Source organism: Aythya marila, assembly GCF_965140915.1.
Source record: "Aythya marila genome assembly, chromosome: 5".
Classification (NCBI taxonomy): Eukaryota; Metazoa; Chordata; class Aves; order Anseriformes; family Anatidae; genus Aythya; species Aythya marila.
Window position 1 is genome coordinate 13,594,733 of NC_139046.1, and position 18,386 is coordinate 13,613,118.

Below are 18,386 nucleotides of genomic sequence, written 5' to 3' on the forward strand. Positions count from 1 at the left end.
ACAAAATCTGAAATTTAGATCAATTTCAGGTTCAGTTCTGTATTCATAAAGCCTATTTTAAGTTAATGAAAATCTGATTGCATTTACTACTTCCTTCTCATCTAACCATCACTTGCTACTGCTCTACTATATCTAATTCAGGCAGTTTGTGAATTAACTATGAGGGGGTTGTATTTATTTTTCTGAGGAACAGTGAAACTACCTTTTCTCACTTCAAGTCTGCCAACGTCATTGTGTGCACATCCTTCATTCCTTTCCAATCACATTGGAGGTTTGTTGTAATTTTCTAAATCCAAATCTTCTACTCAGTCAGCAAAATAATTGCTGGCCATGTACAGAGTACTCACTGATCTTTGGGGATTTTTGTTGTTGTTGTTGTTAATAATCTAATTTTAAGCGCTTTAGACATTAATTATATATCAATGGAAGCCATTACATAGTTGGATTGGCTTAAAAGCTTTATGCAAAATGTTGATTTGCAAATTAACTTGCCTTGGCAACCAAGGGAAAAGTCAATTTGAAAATAGGTGGCAGTGTAACATTTCACCTCAAAAGACCAGGGTTTGCTGAAAAGTGATACATACGTTCTCATGATGAACGATTTGTCATACTATTGACCATTGACATAAATAAGTAGTAAACCATTATCTTGAGGACAAAAATAAAAATAAATCAAAGTTCACTTTCAGCTGTCTATAAGAAGAATAACTTTCTATTGATGTAATTTCTGGCTAAAATTACTTAAGCATGTACCAGCTTCTTTGTCAGAAGTGTGTTTCTGGAAAAAAAAAAAAAAAAAAAAAAAAGGAAGTCTTGCTTAAGTCTCTCCTTACAAGTAAGGACACTAAAAAAATATTGTACAGAAATACATACACAAATTCACACTGCTAATTCCTTCATAAAAATCCTGTTTGCAAGTATGTTCCTTTATTTTGTAGTTATGGGGGGCTTGTGTGGCATGGGTTAGTGGTATATGAACTGTTCCACCAAAGACAGTACCCTCTCCAAAAGAGAGTTCATATTGGCTGGTTTGAAACTGACTGGTATGAGTATGACTCGAATGGGGTTGTGTCACTATTGACAGCTAGTTACAGAAAGCAGTACTGTTTGCATCACAGCATTATCTCACTGAGAGGATATGGTGAAGAGGTTCTTTGTTCTGGGAACTCAGCCCAGACAGAGGAAATTGTGGGGAAAAGAGAAAAAACTTTTTTTTGCTTTAGCTGTCCTTTAAACTTGTCAGCCTCCAGATTCACCCTGAGATTGCTGTGTGCAAGACCTAACTCCTACAGGGAAGAGAGGTGGCTGAGAGAGATGTGAAACTCAGGCCAACATCACTTTCCCTATAAAGTAGAGGTCCCACATCTCCTCTCAGTCTCTTTCTTTTGGGCAAAGAATTCAGACATGAAATTCCAGGTGATTCTCTAAAAGTCTCAGTCACTGCAGAAGACTCAGCCTGACCCAAAGTGGCTGAGAGTAGTGGTGGATGAACCCTGTTTCCCTGTTTCAGGGCTTTCCCCTGCTCCCTTGTAAATCTGTGATGGGACAGGAATCCAGCCTTGCCTCAGAAGCTGTGGTTACTTAATAATCATGTGTTGGACAGGAGCCATTTTGCTCAGCTCTATGAATTTTGAAAGCTATGTTTCTACTTTGTCTGAATGGATTATTATTATTATTATTATTATTATTGGTAGAATGAGAACAAGTGATGTTCTCATTCTACCAATAATAATAATTATTATATATATATATATATATATATATATAAAATGTACTTATTCCTGACAGCCCTGTGGTTAGAGCAGTGAACAGTGGACTTGGACGTAGAAAGACCAGGTTCAGGTTCCTCCTCTACCTAACTCTGAGTAATTACAGATAAAAATCAGTGATGAAAATGAGTAAAATGTGATTCAGGCTAAGAAGGGGCTTAGACTTCTTAGTCTTGGTCTTTTAGTATCCTTGGCTGGAGTGCACAGACATACACATATATGGGCATTTTCACCAAAGTAGTATAAGGGTTTGTGGTTCTACAGAAAAAAGAAACAAAAACATGCCGAACTAAACTAGACATGAAGTCTTGAAAATTAATATAGCATGGGACTATTGTCCTCCAGTAAGCTTTAATTGCTAGTGCAACAATCATTGATTGTTGCACTAGCAATTAAAGAATTCACATATCCCATGTGAATTCTTCAATTTTTGTTTATAATTTGTCCTCCCTGCAGATCGTCCTTAAAGTAAGTTTATTTATAAGAGTATTCATGGAAAGTGGAGCCCAAAGGGGATGTAAATCCAGAGTAAGTGAATTTGTTTAAATATTTAAATGAACATTTTTATGATGTATTTTTCCAGCTCCAGTCAGCATTCAGGACTTGAGTGGGATGGAGAATAATTTTCATAAGAAAATTTTAAAGATGGAAATTAATTACATTTCAAACATCTAAAATGTACTATGTAAACTAATGTCTGTTTCATTTAGGAATCAGGAAAGTTGTTAATATCTGCTATGAAACAATATTTACATCATTAAAAAAATTAGGAAAATTAAATATTTATATTAAGTGACAATAATTTGAGCATAAAATATATCTTGAAATTTTTATCTTTTATTTATTTATTTATTTTTAATTAAAAAAAAAAAAGTTTTAAATCTATTTTAGACTTTTCAGTTTGTTAGGAACATGTTAATTTAACTTGAACATTTTCCAAAGATATTGAAACATGATACTAATCTACTACAGTGAAACTGATTTTATACACTGTGTAAATGCAACATATTAAAGTTTGTTCATCCAGAAAGAAAAAGAAAAGCACCGCTGTAAGAAGGCTAGTGCTGAGGAAATGTTTTGAATTGTACTGAAAACTCTATGCAGTGGGTGGGGAAATTTGGGAAGCTGACTGTAAAAGTCCATGCTTGCCCCAAATGTATTTCTGTGGTCAGCTGCACACTTTTTGCTATGAATTAATTTTAGGCATGTTTGCAATTTCTTGGGCTTACCTGCTGCAAACGTAGCAGGGATTAAAGCCATCTATGTCTACTAAAGTAGTTTAAATTATTTTCTTATTAAATATGTGTTCTAAATGACTGGCACCACAGAGTACATTCCCACTAGAGTGTTAGTGTAGATTGAGAGCTACCCTAACATCAGGAAGGCACTCTCATTATGTAAAATCAAGAATATGTTTAAGTGTTTGTATCATTAGGGCTAATCCATAAAATTCAGAGAAAAATAGAATATACAAGGTATATGACATTTCTACAGAAGCCTATAAATGAATAGACTTAAACTGAATGGGTAGTTTATATACATGTATTAATTATGCATGTGTTTGTATGCATATGTATATGTATTAACATGTTGAACTTCTGCACTCAGATTTTTGGAATTGGAATGACCAGTGCTAAATACTAAATACGTGCCATGATTAACATAATGACTCCTTTTCTTCTCCTCCCCCCCACCCAGAAGTGGGTTGCAGTAGTACCTGTTGCAAGGAGATGTGATTAACATTGTGTGGGCCCTGTGGCATTATACTTCTTATTTATTTTTGACAGAATCCCTAATCCCTGCTTAATTTTATGAACTGTCAAAATGATTCTAAATATCTCTCTGGTTTGTATTTTCACCTCAGGACAGGAGGCCAGAGGTAGAGATTTGTTGTACAACAGTGGACTTTAGGTAATTTTCATCTTTTAATGCCTGCAGCATCCAAGGTTGAATTTGAAATAATCACCAGATTATCTCTGAAGGATCTTTCTGTTATATTTGCAAATGGTACTGCAGGAAAATGCAAAAGATATAGAAGAAAAATAATTGATTAGACGCAGGAGATTGTTTTGTCACCTAATCCCAGATGGAAAAGAAAACAAATGCTGATTTTATATATATATTTTTATATTAAATGACAGTTGAAAGATAGTATGGGAAAGACATTTGCTATTCTCGTAAAGCCAGATGCTGGTCTCAGTCCCCTGGTTAGACCTTAAAATGCAGTAAGAAAATATGTAAAAATAACACTGTGGCTAGAATTTTGTTTTAGAATGGGAATAAATTGTTCTAGTGGTGTTTTTAACCATAGCAGCTAACAAATTAATGTGGCTACACTGTTATTGACAGGCATATAATGATAAAAGGTGTATATATAAATTTACTATAGATGATATGATTATTATTTCTTTAGACTATGAATATACTTTATTTTGGGGGAAACTATAAACAAATCGGATAATACCTAGCATCAGAAAAGGGAACAGAATCTGACAACAGATTTCACATATTGTGTGTACGGAAGTCAGATGATGGCACTCATTAACATTTAATAAATGTTGATAAATAATTTACATTTATTATTGGTATCACAAGTGAGACCCAGTTCAGATGCAATTTGTGGGCTGACAAAATTTTCTGAATTTTGTTTTTTAGTAAGAAATTGAACCCCATTTATTTCTCAGAGCCAGGATGAGGATACCATTTTGCTCATATTATCAATTCATTTGAATTCCACTAATGGCATCAATACAAATTTACAACAAAATAAGAGAAAAAAAAATGAGGAAGTTGGGCTGACAAAAATTGAAGGATAGGCTCTTGAATTGGAATGTTCATTCCTTTATACATAGATTAACATCACATGGATTTTAGGATTTTTAGAATATTTGAGGAGGCATCATTGGTGCTGGACATTGAATGAATGGTCAGCCTGCAAGGGCAGAAGAAGTACAAGAGGGCCATGGGCAGTAAGGCATATTTGTCATTAGGGGAACCAAGAAAGGACAACTTAATGGGCATATTAAGAGGCAAAAAGAATTAATCGGTCGTTCTGTGTTTGTACATTGAGCAGGTTCAGTGGGTAGCTGGTGCCTGTGCAGAAGGAAGTTGAGAGTTGAGTTCTGTGGGGAATCACAAAGGATAAATGCATAGGAATGACTAAAGAGACAAAGATGGTTTTCATACCATCACTCTATCTAGCTAAACTTCTTTTGGGATAATGCAAAAAAAAAAAATAAATCCAGAGATAGCACCTGCACAATAAATCTAACCAAGCCAAACCAAACAGACAAAACCAAACCAAACAAACAAACAAAAACAAACAATAAATCCAACAAAAATGCAGTGGTTCAGTGGTTTTTATTGTTAAGTAATATGTCATACTAAAGTCACCCTGGATAGCCTGTTGCCTGAAGCATGGGTCAGGCAACCCAGAGGCACGGTGATGTCTCCAGTCATTTTTCTTGTTGCTCAGAAATGCAGGATGTCCTGAGCATCTTTGATACTTGAACAGGAAAGAAATAACAATGGTTCTCAGAGCTCCACCCAAAGCAGCTTGTAAGAAACTAAAACTTATGAAACCAGTGGATAATTAAAACAGAGCCAGCAGCAGAAGGGTAGAACGTGAAATCTATCTGAAGCAGCATACATACCTACTCCCATCCTACCACTGAGTATAAAGTGTCTTAAACTGATGAAATTCTAGTTCTCATTTGTTGTTTTTGAAGACTGAAATATCAATGCCATATCTGAGTAGTCAGTGCTGTTAAAATTAAAGTTTAAAAACAAACCAGAAAATTGAAACACTTTGTCTACTTTCTAGTTGTATGTTTAAATGAATGCAGGGAAAAAAGAAAAAAAAAGGGAAAAAAAAAAAAAAAAAAAGCAAATAAATAAATAAATAAAACAGATTGAAATTGGGAAGCCAGATGATCAAAATATCATGTATGGCCAGAGATATAGAGACATTAGGTAGTCATCAAATATTGATGGTGCATTGAAGGTATAAGACTAAAGCAGAGCATTCCATTTGTTTGTTTCGTTTGGCCAATGTGTTAAGTAGAATAACTTATGAGAAATGTTAGAATTCATCCCTTCTACTTCCTTTGTTAACAGGTTAGCACTCGACCACTTCACATATCTAAGGCTTTATGTATTATTAATCAAAAGAGTTAAAAAGTCAATCCAATCTGGTTATATACAGTAGTTCTTGTGGTTTTCAAACCTTTAAATAATTTATGGTGTCATCATTTTCCCAGTGGACGTCAGGCTGGTAGAATGTCTGGAATCAGAATCCCACTGGGAAAAAAAGAAACATAGTCAGAAAAAGTAGTATTTTTTTTTTTTTTTTTTAATAATAGCAACTCCAGCCTATTGTATCATCACTATCAGTCTCTAGAGAGATCATTTCTCTGAAAGAGAAGTTTTTCTTATAGGAATCCTTTTGGGATCAAACAATCCTGACAAATCTATACCTACACAGTATTCTAACTGGATGAGTGTATGTTTACGTGTTGAGCATACATACACAAATGAGTCTTTATTAAAAATTAAAATAAAATAAAATAAAATAAAATAAAATAAAATAAAATAAAATAAAATAAAATAAAATAAAATAAAATAAAATAATAAAATCCTTGATCTTTACTGACTTATTTCTAAATAAATGTACCAGGTATACAATATTTAGATTTGTCTTAATCTTTTGAAATCAATCTCAATTCAAGATAATGTTTTAATATAAATTATAATCTATTTGTCACTATGATGTTGAGATCCATTCAGCCCTTCTGAGTTCAGACTCATTTTTTCAGTATTTCTTTTGAAACAATAAGCTCTCACAGATGATCATTGTAATCTTAAATATCCATCTTTTTTTTTTTTTTCTTTTTCTGTAAGTGTGTCCCAAATTCAGTCAGCCATTTTTGATTATGTGAATACTGGGAGATATGCTTTTGAGCTTTTAAAAGCTTTCTAGGTATTCAAGAATATAATAATAAAAAAAAAAAAAAAAAAGTTATTTTAAAATAACGTACTTAATTTAAAAGAAATAATGGTATTATTTTATGTGTTAGAATACTAAATTCTGGATCCACAAGTAAAGGACTTGACTTATATTATTGAATAGACTGCTATCATATATTTAACTCATAACCTCTTTTCAGAATTAAAATCTGCCTCTCAGCCCAGAAAATCATATATTCTTCCTCTATGCAAAGCAAGGTCATTGGAGGCCAAGGATATCTGACAGGTACTCTGCTAGTTCTGCGGGAGATTATCAGTTTTTATACCTCTTTGATTTGTGACATTGAGTTTTATTTTGCAATCAGTGTCCCACGCAAAGCTATTTTATTTGCACTCAAACTCTCAATAACGAACTCAAGAACCATCACTTAAGAAAGTTGTCCCATGATCTTTGAAAACAGTTGATTCTTCTTTCAGCTGCCAGGTCTCCATACTCTCTCCCTTCTGCCAGGTTCATAACCCTTCCTGCTGCATCCAAATCCTGCTTTCCTACACATGTAGGAAACTTCCTTCTCAACTCTGCACTGCAACCTGAACAATCGTTAATTGAACGAGGTGAACATCAAGGATGCATTTGTATGTGCAGTTCAGCTGAGAAACATGCTGCCTGAGCATCAGAATTATGCATTTATGTAAATTAAGACTTTGACCTGAAATGTAAGTAAGCTTCTGCAGCTATTAAATGTTTTTCATGTCATTATGAACGGAGGTTGGGAAAATTTGGTGGATGTTTCACTTAAAGAATATCAGTGTTTGAGCCACTAATTCCTCTAATAACAGCAATAAAAGTAGAAGCATAACATGCAATATTATAATAAATTAAGAATGTGAAGAATTTAAGTTCATGCATAACATAAATTTCCATCAGTACCAGTAACTCAGTTGTATTGATGACATTATTGACTCATATTGTGCTTTCAGTAACACTTGTGCAAATCCAGGGTACTGCAACTCCAGTCACTTTGGTGCAATTCCTCATGATTTACACTTGTGTAACTGACAGCATTTGACCCTTACACTATACATATATCTTAAATTATGCATTTAGCTTCCTGAGCCGCAACTGAACAATAAGGCAGTATATATATCATCCGGTATGTACCATGCATCAGCTTAATGTGGACATTCTAGTTTTACAATTCTTCCACTCTTGTGCTGCCATTCTCATACTTGAAAGGGTATTAAATTATACATAAATATATATATATAAACACACATTCATACACTTTCAAGAAATTTGTGTGATTCTTAGATCATCTTTGGCTCCAGAATACTGTGTACTTTTGTCATCTTTCCTAAACAGTATGTACAAAAAATGATGGGAGAAGTGTGAAAGAATTTAAAATGATCTTAACTAACACTCTCCAGGTGACCAGAACCAGGCTTGCTATTCACAAGGACGTTTCAGTTCTAGCTCACTATCTCCAATAAGGGACAAGGTTCCCTGCTGAAAGAGGCGAATGTCTCAACACAAGTCTAAAGATATGAGGGAAAAGAATAGGGGTGCCCTGGGTCTTCTGTTGATTTTGGCCATATTTGTGGAACACAGTTCCCATTTCATGTGGTAGGGTTACATCTGTGGAGACTTTATTTTTTTTTTTTTTTTTCTCGCAGGGTAAATCTGGCGGAATTTTGCTATATCAGCATGACACTGCAGATGTTTTCCTAGCTCTGAATTGCACTATGCTTGCTCTGTAACCATGTTCCCAGAAGCTTCTGTTGAAGGCAAAAGGGGCTTCCAGAAATGCTTCAAGAGGCAAACAGCAGATAGGCTAGGCAGTCTGCATAACTTTCAATAAATACAGCTGCTCCTAAGCACCCATATTTCAGGGACCCAAGATAAGCATTCTGACCTACACTCACTATTTATATAACAGGCACAGTATAGCCACAGTCCAGATGAGACCAGAAGCAGAGAAACAGTATGCATCTTTGGAAACACCATAATACTCTGAAACATTTGCCCTCATTTTACTCTAAGTAATATTCAGCACTGCATTAAAACATTTTCCCAGACCCTTCTTTCTAAGGAACTTGTATTATTTCTGTGGTTCCTGCAGGCTTCCAAAAGGGATGTATACTCTGAAAAAAAGATTAAAAGTAACGGTGTAACAGTTATCTTTTAAAATGATATTGCTAAGAAATGAAAATAGAAATTCATTTCATTTATAAACAGAATCAAAGGGAGAAAAGAAGAAAGTTTCACAGAAAAGCAATAAAGTTTTGGACAGTTCACAAGGTCTAGCTGCCTGTGGGCCAAACAATAAGCAATTTGTTGAGGAAGAGAGAATAAAGGCATTCTTTCAGGCTGGCCGGCTGGCATGGGGAGCTGCCCATTGTGCTGCTGGCTGCAAGACCTGGGATTAAGGAGCAACTCAGGTTCCCAGGCTTGGCACCAATGGAAACTCAAGTTTATGTATTTAGTCTTTGAACAGAAGAAGAGGTCACAGTTCAGTGCCATTTGAGAGCTGATCTACCAAACAGCACTAGTACTGGCTCCAGAGGATGGATGTTCATCTGCCCATTTGGTCAAAGGTGAACTGACCTAATAATGCCTCTAGCAAGGTAGAAAAGATAAAAAAGCTTGCAAAGTAGAGCTGAGATGGGGGAGGGGAACTCTTTCAAGTGATAGACTCCAGTGAAAAAACAAAGCACAGTCATAATGACTATTTGCTGCCTGAAAGTAGCACTGTGGGTTAGAATCAAATAATGCAAAATATACTAAAATACATTTTTTAAAGTTTTTCTTGAGTTCTTCATGTGAAACTTTATGCCAGATATATTTCTGCATTATGAAACACAAAAAGAGAGGTAGAGAGGAAGCTTCTATGCTATACTAAAGTTTCAATTTCACAAAACACAGCTATTTCAGTATGAACTTTAAAAAAATAACAACAACAAAACAAAGAAGGACCACAGAATAATAAAAACAATATGGCTTTCAATCAAGCATATATTTCAGGATTAATCACATGGAATGTCTTTCATAGCTGTCAGATTCCCCAGGAGTTACAAGCTGGGAATAATAAAGCTGCATTAGCTCTTGTAATGTCCAAAAATTACTGATGACCATTAGGGATCTTGTCTCAGGAAGTGACATTCTCTGTCAATAGGTGGTCATTATAGATATTCTAAAATGGGAATTCTTCAAAATTACAGCTTTTCTTGACCAGTTTAAATGATTATAACTTTTTTGACAGCATCCAGATATTGAAATATTATCAATGTCATTTAGTGTCAGACCTGACTTCTCCACAGCGGATATGTATTGTAAAAGAAAAATGATTAAGTAATAACACACACATTAGTAAGATGATTTTGTTCTTTGCTGTTACAGCTCATATTTTGATATTTTAATATAGATCTAGGTTAATTTTAATAAAGTGATGGCCTCATTTCACATATTCAAAAACTAAGTTTTTACGGTCATGTACACTAGAACTTTACACTTTATGCTTTTCTTACTTGCTGCAAGCACTCACAGGATAGAGTTTTTCAAATTTTCATTTCTCAGAAATGTTGAGGCTTACATGTATGAATGTGAAATTAAATAGAAGCAGAATGAAAAGGACATACAAGCTAACAACCAACAGCTACATCACTCATGATTACTCAGTAGAATAAGGAAGACAAGAATGAAGTTGAACAAACAAAAAGCCTTAGAATCACAGAATCATAGAATCATCCATAATGAATAGATTGAACATAAATGCAGTCTGTTTATATCTGTTTATGAGCATCCTGTGAGCAGAAGTATTTAAATTTATGACCATCTCTGGGGTATAAACTGAATCAAGATAACAGAATCTGGCCTCATGTGAATTGTTTTTTAAAGACATGAAGTACTATCTCTACCTAAATAAAAAATTTTGGACAGGTTTTGCTGAGCAAGCACTTTTCAGATAGCAGAGATTTAAAATAATAATAATAATAATAATAATTAAAAAAATCTCCAAAGCACAAAATTACATGAGGACTTGAGATTCTATTCTAGTTTTCATGTTACATTAAGGTGTAACATATATGATATTGCTGTTTTCTTCCCATAAGAAGAGAAAATAAACTTTTTATTTTTTGCAAAATGAGATTTCAGGGTAACTGGGCTGAAGAATTGTTATAAGATACATTATGAATACTAATACTTATTGGTTTGAGATTCCAATGCAAGATAGGATGACACTTCAGAGTTTCAGTTCTTCATATTTTGGTGATGTAAATCAAGCCCCGTGTTCAGCCCAGAAAAGGAAGAGAGCATATCACACAAAACCCAGGGCCTCCCCTCAGAAGGGCATCCCCATTGACCACGTGTATGCTCTCTGCAAATCATTTGGCCTTGAATTTTTGGTGTGACTTTTCTTAAATCCAGTGAGAGTTTATTTATTTATTTATTCGCCAAATTAATGCCTAACTTTCATTGGTGTTCAGGAAACCTGGAGAATGCTACCTTAGTTTTGGTGAGACTCTGGACCTCTGACAACAGAGGAGTGCAAAGAGAGAGCAAGTAAACCCTCCTCACAAAAAAACTGAGGGGCAGATGCCATGAGGCATCTCTGCTGCCAGTGATGGTCGGAGGCAATATGCCTTACCTTTACAAAACTCACACATGATGGGGTCAGGGAGTTGACTCTGACGGCATCCTGTTGCTTCAATTCCTGCCTAAATTAAACATGTCAATCCTTGGCTTGAAAGTTATTTGGAATAAATGTTACATCCTCCTTTCAGTTTGTTCTGCACCTGGCATCAAGGGGAAGGGGGAATACTACTTCTGCCGTGCCTGAGCATCACACTGACAGTAATATGAAAGAGCAACAAGTAATCCTCTACCTTGGGGACTATAGTTCAGTTAAGTTTGTTAGTGAGAAACCTAAATGTGAGTTTGAAATTCTGAAAAGATCTCCAAGCCTTAGAATCTTAGAGAATAAATCACCCCCTAAAGATTTTTTTTTTTATTTTTTAATTTCAGCATAGCTTAACTGTAACTTTATGCATAAAGCTTAGAGAGGGGGTTTCCATCTACCTCTTTCTTGGTCATGTTGTGCTTTCATCTTTGCTGTAATGCTGCTCCCCTCCAGTGTCAGTTCTCACACATCTTCCAGCTTTGCATCTTGATGTGTGCCCGTCCTACAACTTCTGTCACCTGTGTGTGCAGGGTACAGGCCCCACATGCCACCCCTCTTTTTTTTTTTTTTTTCTTGCTGTCTCTCTCTTTCTCAGACCACAAGGGCCGCAAGCTTGGTCTCTCATCACCACTTTCTCAGTGTGGCATTTCCTTCTGCACATTGGTCTCGCATGTTGTTTATCTCTCGGAAGGATTGTAACTATAGATAGCATCAGTGGAACTGTATCTGTCTAGGAGCAGATGTCTACCTCTGCCATATCATCTTAATTGCCCTGCTGTGGCTCACCTACAAGAAGTCTTTTTTCTGTCTTACTTTTTTTTTTTTTTTTTTTTTTTTTTTTCCAATTTTGCAAACGATTAGTTGAAAAACAGCAGGACTAAGCTTGTAGGCATAGGATTCACACGAGGATATTTAAACTTGTAAGCAAAAAGAATCTTTTCAGTCTGTAACCAACTGGACAGTACTTTCTAAGGTCTTTTCATTTTGGTCTCATATGTTTATTTTGTACTGCATTGAGTAAACACCACTGAAAGAGAAACTAAAGATGTGGGAAATTATTATAAAAATATCTGTCAAGAACAAGGTACTAAAGTTTGAAGCATAAGCAAGTCATGTAAGTAACAATACTAATGGAGACACACTCTCACCTGTTTCTAGGGCTTTCATAATTTTGAGTTCTTTTTTTTTTGTTTGTTTGTTTTTTTTTTAAAGACATTGATTTGGTCATCTTAAATATAAGTGGACGATATTCTGCCTCTCAATCATTCTTGATTTACATTTGTCAACAGCAAAATCTGGATTTGTAATGATTTGACATAAAAAATTATCAAATGAATAAAATGAATAAAAATGAAAGCTGGAAAATGATTTATCTATATTCAATTATAATTACTTTTGCAGAGACCTGAAGAAGGTGTAAAAAAAAAAAAAAAGTTTCAAAAAAAAAGCTTCAGAAAGCTACACTTGAATTATTTTACTGTTCTCCACATGAGGAAGGTAGGTTTGAAAGGTATCCAGCCTTCAGTCAGCTTAGAGTTAACTTCATATTTGCAATAAAATCTGAATCAGATTTCACCTTTTTGTTGTTGTTTTTAATTATGTTGTATTATGATTATGTTTCTTATGATTAATCTAAATTATATTCATCCAAAAATGTGTGGCCCTTTTGGTGAAGTAATGTAGGCACGGTACTTTTAACAAGTGTATATATATACCAATATACAGAGATTTACTGTCATTGTATAACATGAAATTAACCAGACTGTACCATGTGTTGATGTCAGTATATAAAATACTACAATAACTTTCAATTACAGATGGTACAGATCAGTAAATGAATAGGACTTTGATATATCGAGCTACAAAAACTTTTATTTCCAGTACTTATATACATATAAACATAAAACCATAAGTTTCAACTCCTCATCCCTTATACTACTTTAATAAGAAGTATCTTTCAATGCAGGATGGGCATATCCAGTGCCTGGCGTCAGGAATGAGTCCTGTCACATGACAGCTACCATTAGAGTAGTTTACAGAAATTTTGGCAAAGTTAATCTTTGTTCTCATCCTCCTCTTTCCCTCTTCTTTCCCTCTTCTTATGGTTATGTTTTGCTTAATTTAAGGTTTTAAATTGTCTCCAGATTGCTGAAGTTGAGAAAAGTAGATCTCTCTACCTTATTTCAGTGGCACTGCATTAGCAACAAAAAAGTTACTGTAAGTTTCAAAACAATTTCAGTTCAGAGCAGACTCCCCATTTGGTTTTCTTTAGTTTTACTTCGGCTTTTTAAATACAGATTAAATTTAGTCTAAAATTTCCCTTTCCAAGACAGTGTCTTTTTACTCATCACAATTATTTCCAGTGTCAGCAGAATTTTATTTTATTTATTTATTTTGACAACTTCAATATCAACAACAAACTAATACAGATTTGGGAGGTGAACTTCCATCTTCCTTGGTAACACATCAGATCTGTTAACTAAAATTAACTTGAAAATATTTACTATACATCTTGTTGAACCCCCCACTCTCCCCTACACATACACACACACAAAAAAAAAAAAAAAAACCCTCAGGAAAGAAAGTGAGACTTATAAATCTTTTTTGCCTTTGTAACCATTCTACTTTCTTCATTTGATTTGAAGAATTCTTAGTGGTAAAACAGCACAAAAGCATTTTTAAGCAAGGCAGTGTTGCATTCAAGGTAAATTTTTTGTATAAATATAAATGGTGGATCTTTAGCATCTAAAAATCAAAACACAAATTAAACAAACTGCTCTAAGACTAAGATCCAGTAATTGTACTTTGAAATGCAAGTAAAATTACAAATTTAAGAATGTGTCTCAGACAGATGTCTTCCAGAAGTTCCCTGATCCAGAAGATAAGTGTAGCTCTTTATCTGCCTGTCTCTTTAGCTTCAAAGATCTCTAGACACCTAAGACAACTTGATTTCAAGTTAGTGTCCCTATTTCTTTAACAAGGTCCCTTTCATCTGACCCTACAGCAATGCCAGGCATTATAAATGCCTACATTTTTGTATATTCCTTGCAATCTAAGTTTCCATCAACTTTTATTTGTTTGGATTGGAGTTCTTGAAGTTCTGGAAAGACTAAAAATAATTCCATTTGACTGCAGTGAGCAATAACAATTAGAAACAATTGTTGCTATGTGATATTTAAAGTAAGGTGATCTAGTGATGAATCCTCCTATTGCTTTGAGAGATATTAGTCTGAGAGTCCTTCCCCAGCTATACCATTAATCTGTGTTTTTTTTGTTTGGTTGGTTGGTTCGTTGTGTTTGTTGTTGTTTGGTTGGTTGGTTTGTTTTGTTTTTGTTTGTTGTTGTTGTTGTTGGACAACTGAACTGACTGGACTTTCAAAGAGAGTTCCTATTATCCTTTGGAAAAGGGTGTTGTTTGTTTGTTTGTTTGTTTGTTTTGTTTTGTTTTGTTTTCTCTCTCTTTTCTCTGTTTATTTTCCTATCTTTGCTGAATAGATTTGAAGTTTTTGAAAGACTGACACTTGCTTTTAAATGTAGGTAGAGGTAGTCAGTACAGTATCTCAGAATTTCTAACTATTCTATAAAACCAATTATAAGAATAGTAAATATCTGAATGATGAATTGATGTGAAAAGGAATTTGGAGCTAATCTTAAACCTCAAATGTATCCAAACTGTTTAGATGGCAGTAGTCCAGACATTCAGAGTCATATCTGAATTTCTTTCAAGTATGCAATGTTTGGGTAGTTCAAGCCCAATGGACTTAATTATCTTCATGACTAAACTTGTACTATCTCCACGGAATTGGAAATTCCTCCCTATTTATGCAGGCAAAATAGGGCTACATGTAAGAACAATGTGAGTCAGGTATTAAGTGTTCACTGTCATACAGGATGACTTGGAGCAAGTGAGCTATAGAAGTAGCACCATTCAGAGAAGTGCAGGGTCTGCCCAACATCCTTTTCTGGTCATTTCTGCCTCAGCAGCAATCAAAAGCAGCTCTATTTAGTCATTTACGATTATTCTCAAGTAATGATAACATTATTGTGATTTGAATTTGACCAGAAGGTTCCTTCTTCACACTTTTCCCAATTTTTTTCTTTCTGGTGTGACAATGAATTTTGTCCACATACAGTGTCAACAGAGCCAATACCAGCATCCAGTACTATTATATACAATACTGTTATCTGGAAATATTGTAACCATGTGCGTATTATAAGCTGCTCAACTCTGCATCTGATGCTCTTAATTCACTGTGACAAGATGGAAGCATTTTATTTAAAAATAAAAATTAAAATTAAAATTAATCATTAAAAAAAATCTGTGTATTTAAGAGAGGGAGGAAGAAGATACATAGCAGAGTAATTGTGCCATGATGCATATGTACTGTAAGCTGATTCAACTGATAGGTGATTGATAACACCTATCAGTTGACACTGAAAAGAAATGGTCGCTACCCTGCTGAAAAGTGTTTCTGAGGCTCTGTTCTTGTGTGTTGCCCTGCTTGGTCACCTTGGACACAGGACATTGTGGATCAAGAAATGAATCTGCTTACTCCCAGAGTTTTCCTTCCAGACCAAATCTGTTTCAGTCAGTATTAATGATTTCTGTAGATAAAGTCTGTCAATATGAGAGCAGAATAATTTTTTTTTTTTTTTTCATAATAAACACGGTATATGAACCTGTACTAAAGAATAAATCTGCTTTCTACCTTTTTTTTCATTTACTCTTGGGTTGGACATATAACGTTTACAACATATGCACACTTTTACCAGACCATTCCTATTACCCCTGCAGACTTTATTTACAAAGAAAAGGAACAAGAATTACATAAGTCTTTGCTTGATTATGGGAACAGAAATTCAAACTATTTTCTGGTCCAGTTTTAGAGCAAGCAGAGACATAAAAGAACAGTTTTGAAGATGGCAGTACCATACAGTACTAGTTATCTTGTACATACAGTACATACAGTACTAGTACATATGTATGTACTGTATTTACAGTACATATATGTACTACAGTACATACAGTACATACAGTACTAGTTAGCTTGTTCTGTGGGGAGGATCCATTGTGTCAAACTGCCATGAGGAACAAGTCTGTCATTAAGTGATACTTTTCATTCTTTTATGGTAAAAATAATAGAAATAACATTTTCTTCTACATAAAGTTGATCTTTTTTTTTTTTTTAACAAAGTTTACAAAGGTTGTTTTTTTTTTAAAAAAAAAATAATTTACAATACACTGCCAATTTTCACAATATATTCAATTAAAAAATGTCAATGACTGAAAAAATAAGGAAAAATTAATTATTTTTTTTCTCTTTATAATTTATTCTTTCACACTTTGCATGTGTTGGTGTTTAAAAAATCATATATTTATCCAATATTTTAAGCTGTTCAGTGAAAAGGTTTTGGACTTTAGTGAAACAATTTAACAGTATCAAAACAAATGTATTGTTTCACTTATAAATAAACATTTAGAAGTTCTTCCTTGATGCTCTTTGAACGTGCGGTTCTACATTTTTTTCCTAGATTGGCACTAAAGGAAAAATCAGGTTTAATTCTACCATTCCCAGTGGAGCCAAAAAAAAAAAAAAGTGGAGTGGAGGGAAGGTGTAAGGAAAGATGATCCTAGGAGAGAAAGGAACCCACATTCGCTTATCTTGTCTTAGACACGTTACTCACCTTTGGAGTTTCACTGAAATGTCTGGCTCTGACCCTTCACTAGTAGGGCTGGTCCTTGTTTTTTTCATGGTTCCTTCTATCTGTTTGTACAAATAGCCTAATCATAACAGAGTTATAAATATTAAGAGTTGTTCAGAAAAGTTTCATCCACTAACCAAGATTTTTTTAAAAAACAACAGCAACAACAAAACATTTAGTTAAAGTAGAACATTCTATGTGGTAGGTAACATACCAGAGAGATAATGGAGTAAAACTTTACCTACCCACTGAATGATGAAGTCATTGGTCGACAGTATTGTACAGAAATATTTGTGAATAGTTCCAGTAAGAGTATCTCAACGTAAGGAAAAAATAATAATAATAATTTACTTGGCCTGTCATTAGTGAAGCTATAACAATGTCAGTAGGGAAGAAGGTAAAGAAGCCTAACATACAAGACAGAAAAAATGATAAAATCTAATTAATGGAGTTTGTAGATTGCAAAGCCTATATGTGGTTCATTTAAGCATGAATATCTAATGAAAGGCTAGGCAATCCCTTATAGCAATGACTTCTAGAAACTGTAAAAAAGATCATCCTTCTGTCCTGCTATTACTTTACCTTGATGATAGGAGGTTAGAATATGCAGTTTGAAAGATAGTACCATTTCTTTGATATATCAAAAAGCACTCTGCAGTAGACTACTACTTTCGTAGGACACTTATAGTCAAAGCTAGTATTTGACTATGCTCCTAATGTCATATTACAATGACAGAATCTGTAGGTATATCAATTTAATCTTGGTTCAAAAAAATCTTTTAGTTCTGCTGTAGCAAAGTCAAAATGGATTTTTATAGTTTTTTTTCAGCTTGAAAATGGACAATGAACAACTTTTGTAGTTAAAATGAAATGCAGAATATGGTAGATAGGACAATCATATTTGAGTTAAAAAATATTGCACCTTCTACTTATTTGGATTTAAAGTTTCCAAATACGAAGCTATGCTAACAAGAATAAGATTATACAATTAAAAATTGACTCCTCTGACTACTAAAATATATCGGCTCTGTATTTCTTTTTCATTTGTTTTATACTGTTTAAGGGTAATGGTGTCTTTTAAATTACTTCTGATTTATCCTGATGAAAATGAGAACTAGACCCAATTCATAGATATTAATTTGACCAGTTTGTTATATAGAATATTAGGTATATAGTACATTTGGTACTATAGAAATTAATAATGTAGAAATGAATGAATTTTTAATCATCTTATTGATTTTTTAATTTCATCAGTCTAAACACTTTAAAA

General features: G+C 34.0%; 1 long non-coding RNA gene across 1 annotated transcript in view; it reads right to left on the reverse strand.

The window, feature by feature from the left end:
- The window catches only part of LOC309879012, a 34,986-nt gene extending 17,823 nt beyond the window's left edge, over positions 1-17,163 (reverse strand). The window contains exons 1-2 of the long non-coding RNA XR_014317643.1: positions 17,099-17,163; positions 5,995-6,068 (exon numbers count right to left, since the gene is read on the reverse strand). This is a non-coding gene — a long non-coding RNA (uncharacterized lncRNA). The remainder of the gene's footprint in view (positions 1-5,994; positions 6,069-17,098) is intronic.
- Between the last annotated feature and the right edge of the window lie 1,223 nt (positions 17,164-18,386).